Raw genomic sequence first — 12820 nt, forward strand, 5'->3', positions numbered from 1 at the left:
GTCAGGGATTTTCCACTAAAATATTTGCAAATAGTCCTAGTCAAACATCAGTTTGGTTTCTTTTGGGGTTTTGAGCTTGCATTAGTCCATGTTCAGAACTTTAAAATTACCTTTGAATTTTTTAAACTTTTTATATCACTGGAACAGAAAGAGCATCTAAATTAAAGCTTCAAGCTAACTTTATTTTTCAAGTATTTCAGGAATTATACTTCTGAACTGACATTTTATAAGTTGGCTGTGTATTTTCCTGTGTTAAAACACTGTTATTGAAAATGGTCAACCAAGCCTATGTCGCCCAAAATAAAAACGGGGGAATTGTGGATAACTGGCTAGCTGAAAAGGGTCACATAGACATAGTCCAGCTGGCTGGACAAAAATGCACATCGCTCTCAGCTTATCTGAAGTAAAGCAAAATACACTGTCTTTGGCTGTCCTTGTTACACCATAACAGGAAGATTTTGGTGGGAAAAGAATGTTGCAGGTGGGAACAGAAAACTACAGAAGAGAAACTAGGGGTGGGCTTGGTATTTAGGCAACTAACCAATAATGAGCTTAACTTTTGTAATATGTATGAGCTAATTATAACAAGGCATAAAAGGTGACTGTAAGGGACAATAAACGAAGTCTGCTGATCACTCATATTGAGTGACTGTGTCTTCCCTCCGTCGCAACATGGGACGGAAAAACGTTATGCCTTTGTCAAAGGCTGTAATGAATGGTTGTTAAATGCCTATAGGCATGACATGGTATGAAGGAGGGAAAAAAAACCCCCATAAACAGAGTTTGGGGACCAGTTGTCCAGTCGGGACAGAAAAACATTACGTCTTTGTCAAAGTTTGTGATGAATGGTTGTTAAATACCTATAGGCATGACATGGGAAGAAGGAAGGAAATAACCCCAAAAACAGAGTTTGTCGACAAGCTGTCCAGTCGGGACGTAAAAACGTTACGTCTTTGTCAAAGGTTGTGATGAATGGTTGTTAAATACCTATAGGCATGACATGGTAAGAAGGAAGGAAAAAAACCGCAAAAACAGAGTTTTGCGACTAGTTGTCCAGTGGGGACGGAAAAACGTTACGTCTTTGTCAAAGTTTGTGATGAATGGTTGTTAAATGCCTATAGGCATGACATGGTAAGAAGGAAGGAAAAAAACCCCATAAACAGAGTTTGGCGACCAGTTGTCCAGTCGGGACAGAAAAACGTTACGCCTTTGTCAAAGGTTGTGATGAACTGTTGTTAAATGCCTATAGGCATGACATGGTAAGAAGAAGGAAGGAATAAAAACCCTCAAAAAACCAAAAACAGAGTTTGGGGACCGTTTGTCCAGTTGGGACGGAAAAACATTACGTCTTTGTCAAAGTTTGTGATGAATGGTTGTTAAATACCTATAGGCATGACATGGGAAGAAGGAAGGAAATTACCCCAAAAAAAGAATTTGGGGACATGCTGTCCAGTCGGGACGGAAAAACGTTACGCCTTTGTCAAAGGTTGTTAAAAATGGTTGTTAAATGCCTATAGGCATGACATTATAAGAAGGAAGGATAAAAAATAACAAAACAAAACAAAAAAAGAGTGTGAGGACCAGTTGTCCAATCGGGACGGAAAAACGTTACGCCTTTGTCAAAGGTTGTGATGAATGGTTGTTAATTGCCTATAGGCATGACATGGTAAGACAGATGAAAAAAACCGAAAAACAGAGTTTGGGGACAAGATGTCCAGTCGGGACGGAAAAACGTTACACCTTTGTCAAAGGTTGTGTTGAATGGTTGTTAAATTCCTGTAGGCATGACATGGTAAGAAGGAAGGAAAATAAAAACAAAAACCAACTAAAACCAAAGTTTGGGGTCAAGATGTCGAGTGGGACGGAAAAACGTTACACCTTTGTCAAAGGTTGTGATGAATGGTTGTTAATTGCCTGTAGGCATGACATGGTAAGAAGGAAGGAAGAAAATGAACAAAACAACAAAAAAAAAGTCTTTGAAGACAAGATGTCCAGTCGGGACGGAAAAACGTTAGCCTTTTTCAAAGGTTGTGATGAATGGTTGTTAAATGCCTATAGGCATGACATGGGAAGAAGGCAGGAAAAAAAACACCAAAAAACCAAATAAAACTAAAAAAACATATTTTGGGGACAAGTTTTCCAGTCGGGACGGAAAAACGTTATGCCTTTGTCAAAGGTTTTGATGAATGGTTCTTAATAGCCTATAGGCATGACATGATAAGAAGGAAGGAAAAAAAAATAACAAAACAAAAAAATTGTTCGGGGACAAGTTTTCCAGTCGGGACAGAAAAATGTTACACCTTTGTCAAAGGTTGTGATGAATGGTTCTTAAATGCCTATAGGCATGACATGGTAAGACAGAAGGAAAAAAAAAAAATGAGTTTGGGGACAAGTTGTCCAGTCGGGGCGGAAAAACGTTACGCCTTTGTCAAAGGTTGTGATGAATGGTTGTTAAACGCCTATAGGCATGACATGGTAAGACAGATGAAAAAAACCGAAAAACAGAGTTTGGGGACCATCTGTCCAGTCGGGACGGAAAAACGTTACACCTTTGTCAAAGGTTGTGTTGAATGGTTGTTAAATGCCTGTAGGCATGACATGGTAAGAAGGAAGGAAAATAAAAACAAAAAACAACCAAAAACAAAGTTTGGGGTCAAGATGTCGAGTGGGACGGAAAAACGTTACGCCTTTGTCAAAGGCTGTAATGAATGGTTGTTAAATGCCTATAGGCATGACATGGTATGAAGGAGGGAAAAAAAACCCCATAAACAGAGTTTGGGGACCAGTTGTCCAGTCGGGACAGAAAAACATTACGTCTTTGTCAAAGTTTGTGATGAATGGTTGTTAAATACCTATAGGCATGACATGGGAAGAAGGAAGGAAATAACCCCAATAACAGAGTTTGTCGACAAGCTGTCCAGTCGGGATGGAAAAACTTTACGCCTTTGTCAAAGGTTGTGATGAATGGTTGTTAAATACCTATAGGCATGACATGGTAAGAAGGAAGGAAAAAAACCGCAAAAACAGAGTTTTGCGACTAGTTGTCCAGTCGGGACGGAAAAACGTTACGTCTTTTTCAAAATTTGTGATGAATGGTTGTTAAATGCCTATAGGCATGACATGGGAAGAAGGAAGGAAAAAACCCCCATAAACAGAGTTTGGCGACCAGTTGTCCAGTCGGGACAGAAAAACGTTACGCCTTTGTCAAAGGTTGTGATGAACTGTTGTTAAATGCCTATAGGCATGACATGGTAAGAAGAAGGAAGGAATAAAAACCCTCAAAAAACCAAAAACTGAGTTTGGGGACCGTTTATCCAGTTGGGACGGAAAAACATTACGTCTTTGTCAAAGTTTGTGATGAATGGTTGTTAAATACCTATAGGCATGACATGGGAAGAAGGAAGGAAATTACCCCAAAAACAGAATTTGGGGACATGCTGTCCAGTCGGGACGGAAAAACGTTAAGCCTTTGTCAAAGGTAGTGATGAATGGTTGTTAAATGCCTATAGGCATGACATGGGAAGAAGGAAGGAAAAAAACCACCAAAAAACCAAATAAAACTAAAAACCCAGTTTTTGGGGACAAGTTGTCCAATCAGGACGGAAAAACGTTACGCCTTTGTCAAAGGTTGTGATGAACTGTTGTTAAATGCCTCTAGGCATGACATGATAAGAAGGAAGGAAAAAAAATAACAAAACAAATAAAAAAATTGTTCGGGGACAATTTTTGCAGTCGGGACGGAAAAATGTTACACCTTTGTCAAAGGTTGTGATGAATGGTTCTTAAATGCCTATAGGCATGACATGGTAAAACAAGGAAAAAAAAAAAAAAAGAGTATGGGGACAAGTTGTCCAGTCGTGGTGGAAAAACGTTACGCCTTTGTCAAAGGTTGTTAAAAATGGTTGTTAAATGCCTATAGGCATGACATTATAAGAAGGAAGGATAAAAAATAACAAAACAAAACAAAAAAAGAGTGTGAGGACCAGTTGTCCAATCGGGACGGAAAAACGTTACGCCTTTGTCAAAGGTTGTGATGAATGGTTGTTAAATGCCTATAGGCATGACATGGTAAGACAGATGAAAAAACCCGAAAAACAGAGTTTGGGGACAAGATGTCCAGTCGGGACGGAAAAACGTTACACCTTTGTCAAAGGTTGTGTTGAATGGTTGTTAAATTCCTGTAGGCATGATATGGTAAGAAGGAAGGAAAATAAAAACAAAAACCAACTAAAACCAAAGTTTGGGGTCAAGATGTCGAGTGGGACGGAAAAACGTTACGCCTTTGTCAAAGGTTGTGACGAATGGTTGTTAATTGCCTATAGGCATGACATGGTAAGAGAGATGAAAAAAACCGAAAAACACAGTTTGGTGACAAGATGTCCAGTCGGGACGGAAAAACGTTACACCTTTGTCAAAGGCTGTGATGAATGGTTGTTAAATGCCTGTAGGCATGACATGGTAAGAAGGAAGGAAGAAAATGAACAAAACAACAAAAAAAAAGTCTTTGAAGACAAGATGTCCAGTCGGGACGGAAAAACGTTACGCCTTTTTCAAAGGTTGTGATGAATGGTTGTTAAATGCCTATAGGCATGACATGGTAAGAAGGAAGGAAAAAACCCCCATAAACAGAGTTTGGCGACCAGTTGTCCAGTCGGGACGGAAAAACGTTACGCCTTTGTCAAAGGTTGTGATGAACTGTTGTTAAATGCCTATAGGCATGACATGGTAAGAAGGAAGGAAAAAACCCCCATAAACAGAGTTTGGCGACCAGTTGTCCAGTCGGGACGGAAAAACGTTACGCCTTTGTCAAAGGTTGTGATGAACTGTTGTTAAATGCCTATAGGCATGACATGGTAAGAAGAAGGAAGGAATAAAAACCCCCAAAAAACCAAAAACAGAGTTTGGGGACCGTTTGTCCAGTTGGGACGGAAAAACATTACGTCTTTGTCAAAGTTGTGATGAATGGTTGTTAAATACCTATAGGCATGACATGGGAAGAAGGAAGGAAATTACCCCAAAAACAGAATTTGGGGACATGCTGTCCAGTCGGGACGGAAAAACGTTACGCCTTTGTCAAAGGTTGAGATGAACTATTGTTAAATGCCTCTAGGCATGACATGATAAGAAGGAAGGAAAAAAAATAACAAAAAAAAAAAAAAAATTGTTCGGGGACAATTTTTGCAGTCGGGACGGAAAAATGTTACACCTTTGCCAAAGGTTGTGATGAATGGTTCTTAAATGCCTATAGGCATGACATGGTAAGACAAGGAAAAAAAAAAAAAAAAGAGTATGGGGACCGTTTGTCCAGTCGTGGTGGAAAAACGTTACGCCTTTGTCAAAGGTTGTTAAAAATGGTTGTTAAATGCCTATAGGCATGACATTATAAGAAGGAAGGATAAAAAATAACAAAACAAAACAAAAAAAGAGTGTGAGGACCAGTTGTCCAATCGGGACGGAAAAACGTTACGCCTTTGTCAAAGGTTGTGATGAATGGTTGTTAATTGCCTATAGGCATGACATGGTAAGACAGATGAAAAAAAAACGAAAAACAGAGTTTGGGGACAAGATGTCCAGTCGGGACGGAAAAACGTTACACCTTTGTCAAAGGTTGTGATGAATGGTTGTTAAATGCCGATAGGCATGACATGGTATGAAGGAGGGAAAAAAAAAAACCAAAAGAAACAAAAAAGGAGTTTGGGGACCAGTTGTCCCGTCGGGACGGAAAAACATTACGTCTTTGTCAAAGTTTGTGATGAATGGTTGTTAAAAACCTATAGACATGACATGGTAGGAATGAAGGAAAAAAACCCCAAAAACAGAGTTTGGGGACAAGTTGTCCAGTCGGGACAGAAAAACGTTACGCCTTTGTCAAAGGTTGTGATGAATGGTTGTTAAACGCCTAGAGGCATGTCATGGTAAGAAGGAAGGAAGAAAAATTAACAAAACAACAAAAAAAAAAATCTTTGAAGACCAGTTGTCCAGTCGGGACGGAAAAACGTTACGCCTTTGTCAAAGGTAGTGATGAATGGTTGTTAAATGCCTATAGGCATGACATGGGAAGAAGGAAGGAAAAAAAACCACCAAAAAACCAAATAAAACTAAAAAAACATATTTTGGGGGCATGTTGTCCAGTCGGGACGGAAAAACGTTATGCCTTTGTCAAAGGTTGTGATGAATGGTTCTTAATAGCCTATAGGCATGACATGATAAGAAGGAAGGAAAAAAAATAACAAAACAAACAAAAAAATTGTTCGGGGACAAGTTTTCCAGTCGGGACGGAAAAATGTTACACCTTTGTCAAAGGTTGCGATGAATGGTTCTTAAATGCCTATAGGCATGACATGGTAAGACAGAAGGAAAAAAAAAAAAATGAGTTTGGGGACAAGTTGTCCAGTCGGGGCGGAAAAACGTTACGCCTTTGTCAAAGGTTGTGAAAAATGGTTGTTAAATGCCTATAGGCATGACATTATAAGAAGGAAGGATGAAAAATAACAAAACAAAACAAAAAAAGAGTCTGAGGACCAGTTGTCCAGTCGGGATGGAAAAACGTTACGCCTTTGTCAAAGGTTGTGATGAATGGTTGTTAATTGCCTATAGGCATGACATGGTAAGACAGATGAAAAAAACCGAAAAACACAGTTTGGGGACAAGATGTCCAGTCGGGACGGAAAAACGTTACACCTTTGTCAAAGGTTGTGTTGAATGGTTGTTAAATGCCTGTAGGCATGACATGGTAAGAAGGAAGGAAAATAAAAACAAAAAACAACCAAAAACAAAGTTTGGGGTCAAGATGTCGAGTGGGACGGAAAAACGTTACGCCTTTGTCAAAGGCTGTAATGAATGGTTGTTAAATGCCTATAGGCATGACATGGTATGAAGGAGGGAAAAAAACCCCCATAAACAGAGTTTGGGGACCAGTTGTCCAGTCGGGACAGAAAAACATTACGTCTTTGTCAAAGTTTGTGATGAATGGTTGTTAAATACCTATAGGCATGACATGGGAAGAAGGAAGGAAATAACCCCAAAAACAGAGTTGTCGACAAGCTGTCCAGTCGGGACGTTAAAACTTTATGCCTTTGTCAAAGGTTGTGATGAATGGTTGTTAAATACCTATAGGCATGACATGGTAAGAAGGAAGAAAAAAAACCGCAAAAACAGAGTTTTGCGACTAGTTGTCCAGTCGGGACGGAAAAACGTTACGTCTTTGTCAAAGTTTGTGATGAATGGTTGTTAAATGCCTATAGGCATGACATGGTAAGAAGGAAGGAAAAAAACCCCATAAACAGAGTTTGGGGACCAGTTGTCCAGTCGGGACAGAAAAACGTTACGCCTTTGTCAAAGGTTGTGATGAACTGTTGTTAAATGCCTATAGGCATGACATGGTAAGAAGAAGGAAGGAATAAAAACCCCCAAAAAACCAAAAACAGAGTTTAGGGACCGTTTGTCCAGTTGGGACGGAAAAACATTACGCCTTTGTCAAAGGTTGTGATGAATGGTTGTTAATTGCCTATAGGCATGACATGGTAAGACAGATGAAAAAAACCGAAAAACACAGTTTGGGGACAAGATGTCCAGTCGGGACGGAAAAACGTTACACCTTTGTCAAAGGTTGTGTTGAATGGTTGTTAAATGCCTGTAGGCATGACATGGTAAGAAGGAAGGAAAATAAAAACAAAAAACAACCAAAAACAAAGTTTGGGGTCAAGATGTCGAGTGGGACGGAAAAACGTTACGCCTTTGTCAAAGGCTGTAATGAATGGTTGTTAAATGCCTATAGGCATGACATGGTATGAAGGAGGGAAAAAAACCCCCATAAACAGAGTTTGGGGACCAGTTGTCCAGTCGGGACAGAAAAACATTACGTCTTTGTCAAAGTTTGTGATGAATGGTTGTTAAATACCTATAGGCATGACATGGGAAGAAGGAAGGAAATAACCCCAAAAACAGAGTTGTCGACAAGCTGTCCAGTCGGGACGTTAAAACTTTATGCCTTTGTCAAAGGTTGTGATGAATGGTTGTTAAATACCTATAGGCATGACATGGTAAGAAGGAAGGAAAAAAACCGCAAAAACAGAGTTTTGCGACTAGTTGTCCAGTCGGGACGGAAAAACGTTACGTCTTTGTCAAAGTTTGTGATGAATGGTTGTTAAATGCCTATAGGCATGACATGGTAAGAAGGAAGGAAAAAAACCCCATAAACAGAGTTTGGGGACCAGTTGTCCAGTCGGGACAGAAAAACGTTACGCCTTTGTCAAAGGTTGTGATGAACTGTTGTTAAATGCCTATAGGCATGACATGGTAAGAAGAAGGAAGGAATAAAAACCCCCAAAAAACCAAAAACAGAGTTTAGGGACCGTTTGTCCAGTTGGGACGGAAAAACATTACGTCTTTGTCAAAGTTTGTGATGAATGGTTGTTAAATACCTATAGGCATGACATGGGAAGAAGGAAGGAAATTACCCCAATAACAGAATTTGGGGACATGCTGTCCAGTCGGGACGGAAAAACGTTACGCCTTTGTCAAAGGTTGTGATGAATGGTTGTTAAACGCCTATAGGCATGCCATGGCAAGAAGGAAGGAAGAAAAATTAACAAAACAAAAAAAAAAATTGTTCGGGGACAATTTTTGCAGTCGGGACGGAAAAATGTTAAACCTTTGTCAAAGGTTGTGATGAATGGTTCTTAAATGCCTATAGGCATGACATGGTAAGACAAGGAAAAAAAAAAAAAAAGAGTATGGGGACAAGTTGTCCAGTCGTGGTGGAAAAACGTTACGCCTTTGTCAAAGGTTGTTAAAAATGGTTGTTAAATGCCTATAGGCATGACATTATAAGAAGGAAGGATAAAAAATAACAAAACAAAACAAAAAAAGAGTGTGAGGACCAGTTGTCCAATCGGGACGGAAAAACGTTACGCCTTTGTCAAAGGTTGTGATGAATGGTTGTTAAATGCCTGTAGGCATGACATGGTAAGAGATATGAAAAAACCCGAAAAACAGAGTTTGGGGACAAGATGACCAGTCGAAACGGAAAAACGTTACGTCTTTGTCAAAGGTTGTGTTGAATGGTTGTTAAATTCCTGTAGGCATGACATGGTAAGAAGGAAGGAAAATAAAAACAAAAACCAACTAAAACCAAAGTTTGGGGTCAAGATGTCGAGTGGGACGGAAAAACGTTACGCCTTTGTCAAAGGTTGTGACGAATGGTTGTTAATTGCCTATAGGCATGACATGGTAAGAGAGATGAAAAAAACCGAAAAACACAGTTTGGTGACAAGATGTCCAGTCGGGACGGAAAAACGTTACACCTTTGTCAAAGGTTGTGATGAATGGTTGTTAAATGCCTGTAGGCATGACATGGTAAGAAGGAAGGAAGAAAATGAACAAAACAACAAAAAAAAAGTCTTTGAAGACAAGATGTCCAGTCGGGACGGAAAAACGTTACGCCTTTTTCAAAGGTTGTGATGAATGGTTGTTAAATGCCGATAGGCATGACATGGTATGAAGGAGGGAAAAAAAAAAACCAAAAGAAACAAAAAAAGAGTTTGGGGAGCAGTTGTCCGGTCGGGACGGAAAAACATTACGTCTTTGTCAAAGTTTCTGATGAATGGTTGTTAAAAACCTATAGACATGACATGGTAGGAATGAAGGAAAAAACCCCCAAAAACAGAGTTTGGGGACAAGTTGTCCAGTCGGGACGGAAAAACGTTACGCCTTTGTCAAAGGTTGTGATGAATGGTTGTTAAACGCCTAGAGGCATGTCATGGTAAGAAGGAAGGAAGAAAAATTAACAAAACAACAAAAAAAAAAATCTTTGAAGACCAGTTGTCCAGTCGGGATGGAAAAACGTTACGCCTTTGTCAAAGGTAGTGATGAATGGTTGTTAAATGCCTATAGGCATGACATGGGAAGAAGGAAGGAAAATAAACCACCAAAAAAACAAATAAAACTAAAAAACCAGATTTTGGGGGCAAGTTGTCCAGTCGGGACGGAAAAACGTTATGCCTTTGTCAAAGGTTGTGATGAATGGTTCTTAATAGCCTATAGGCATGACATGATAAGAAGGAAGGAAAAAAAATAACAAAACAAACAAAAAAATTGTTCGGGGACAAGTTTTCCAGTCGGGACGGAAAAATGTTACACCTTTGTCAAAGGTTGCGATGAATGGTTCTTAAATGCCTATAGGCATGACATGGTAAGACAGAAGGAAAAAAAAAAAAAATGAGTTTGGGGACAAGTTGTCCAGTCGGGGCGGAAAAACGTTACGCCTTTGTCAAAGGTTGTGAAAAATGGTTGTTAAATGCCTATAGGCATGACATTATAAGAACGAAGGATAAAAAATAACAAAACAAAACAAAAAAAGAGTGTGAGGACCAGTTGTCCAATCGGGACGGAAAAACGTTATGCCTTTGTCAAAGGTTGTGATGAATGGTTGTTAATTGCCTATAGGCATGACATGGTAAGAGAGATGAAAAAAACCGAAAAACACAGTTTGGGGACAAGATGTCCAGTCGGGACAGAAAAACGTTACGCCTTTGTCAAAGGCTGTGATGAATGGTTGTTAGATGCCTACAGGCATGACATGGGAAGAAAAAAGAAGGAATAAAAACCCAAAAAAACCCAAAAAGAGAGTTTGGGGACCGTTTGTCCAGTCGGGACGGAAAAACGTTACGCCTTTGTCAAAGGTTGTTAAAAATGGTTGTTAAATGCCTATAGGCATGACATTATAAGAAGGAAGGATAAATAATAACAAAACAAAACAAAAAAAGAGTGTGAGGACCAGTTGTCCAATCGGGACGGAAAAACGTTACGCCTTTGTCAAAGGTTGTGATGAATGGTTGCTAAATGCCTATAGGGATGACATGGTAAGACAGATGAAAAAAACCGAAAAACAGAGTTTGGGGACCATCTGTCCAGTCGGGACGGAAAAACGTTACACCTTTGTCAAAGGTTGTGTTGAATGGTTGTTAAATTCCTGTAGGCATGACATGGTAAGAAGGAAGGAAAATAAAAACAAAAACCAACTAAAACCAAAGTTTGGGGTCAAGATGTCGAGTGGGATGGAAAAACGTTACGCCTTTGTCAAAGGTTGTGACGAATGGTTGTTAATTGCCTATAGGCATGACATGGTAAGAAGGAAGGAAGAAAATGAACAAAACAACAAAAAAAAAGTCTTTGAAGACAAGATGTCCAGTCGGGACAGAAAAACGTTACGCCTTTTTCAAAGGTTGTGATGAATGGTTGTTAAATGCCGATAGGCATGACATGGTATGAAGGAGGGAAAAAAACCCCCCAAAACAAACAAAAAAAGAGTTTGGGGAGCAGTTTTCCGGTCGGGACGGAAAAACATTACGTCTTTGTCAAAGTTTGTGAAGAATGGTTGTTAAATACCTATAGGCATGACATGAGAAGAAGGAAGGAAATAACCCCAAAAACAGAATTTGGGGACAAGCTGTCAAGTCGGGACGTTAAAACGTTACGCCTTTGTCAAAGGTTGTGATGAATGGTTGTTAAACGCCTATAGGCATGTCATGGTAAGAAGGAAAGAAGAAAAATTAACAAAACAACAAAAAAAAAAATCTTTGAAGACCAGTTGTCCAGTCGGGATGGAAAAACGTTACGCCTTTGTCAAAGGTAGTGATGAATGGTTGTTAAATGCCTATAGGCATGACATGGGAAGAAGGAAGGAAAATAAACCACCAAAAAAACAAATAAAACTAAAAAACCAGATTTTGGGGGCAAGTTGTCCAGTCGGGACGGAAAAACGTTATGCCTTTGTCAAAGGTTGTGATGAATGGTTCTTAATAGCCTATAGGCATGACATGATAAGAAGGAAGGAAAAAAAATAACAAAACAAACAAAAAAATTGTTCGGGGACAAGTTTTCCAGTCGGGACGGAAAAATGTTACACCTTTGTCAAAGGTTGCGATGAATGGTTCTTAAATGCCTATAGGCATGACATGGTAAGACAGAAGGAAAAAAAAAAAAAATGAGTTTGGGGACAAGTTGTCCAGTCGGGGCGGAAAAACGTTACGCCTTTGTCAAAGGTTGTGAAAAATGGTTGTTAAATGCCTATAGGCATGACATTATAAGAACGAAGGATAAAAAATAACAAAACAAAACAAAAAAAGAGTGTGAGGACCAGTTGTCCAATCGGGACGGAAAAACGTTATGCCTTTGTCAAAGGTTGTGATGAATGGTTGTTAATTGCCTATAGGCATGACATGGTAAGAGAGATGAAAAAAACCGAAAAACACAGTTTGGGGACAAGATGTCCAGTCGGGACAGAAAAACGTTACGCCTTTGTCAAAGGCTGTGATGAATGGTTGTTAGATGCCTACAGGCATGACATGGGAAGAAAAAAGAAGGAATAAAAACCCAAAAAAACCCAAAAAGAGAGTTTGGGGACCGTTTGTCCAGTCGGGACGGAAAAACGTTACGCCTTTGTCAAAGGTTGTTAAAAATGGTTGTTAAATGCCTATAGGCATGACATTATAAGAAGGAAGGATAAATAATAACAAAACAAAACAAAAAAAGAGTGTGAGGACCAGTTGTCCAATCGGGACGGAAAAACGTTACGCCTTTGTCAAAGGTTGTGATGAATGGTTGCTAAATGCCTATAGGGATGACATGGTAAGACAGATGAAAAAAACCGAAAAACAGAGTTTGGGGACCATCTGTCCAGTCGGGACGGAAAAACGTTACACCTTTGTCAAAGGTTGTGTTGAATGGTTGTTAAATTCCTGTAGGCATGACATGGTAAGAAGGAAGGAAAATAAAAACAAAAACCAACTAAAACCAAAGTTTGGGGTCAAGATGTCGA

The 12820-nt window shown here is 39.4% G+C and overlaps 1 protein-coding gene across 1 annotated transcript in view; it reads left to right on the forward strand.

Moving 5' to 3' along the window:
• The window catches only part of LOC129734868 (uncharacterized), an 806097-nt gene that overhangs the window by 424842 nt on the left and 368435 nt on the right, over window positions 1-12820 (forward strand). The gene's annotated exons all lie outside the window — the stretch shown is intronic.

Source organism: Falco cherrug, assembly GCF_023634085.1.
Source record: "Falco cherrug isolate bFalChe1 chromosome W unlocalized genomic scaffold, bFalChe1.pri SUPER_W_unloc_1, whole genome shotgun sequence".
NCBI lineage: Eukaryota > Metazoa > Chordata > Aves > Falconiformes > Falconidae > Falco > Falco cherrug.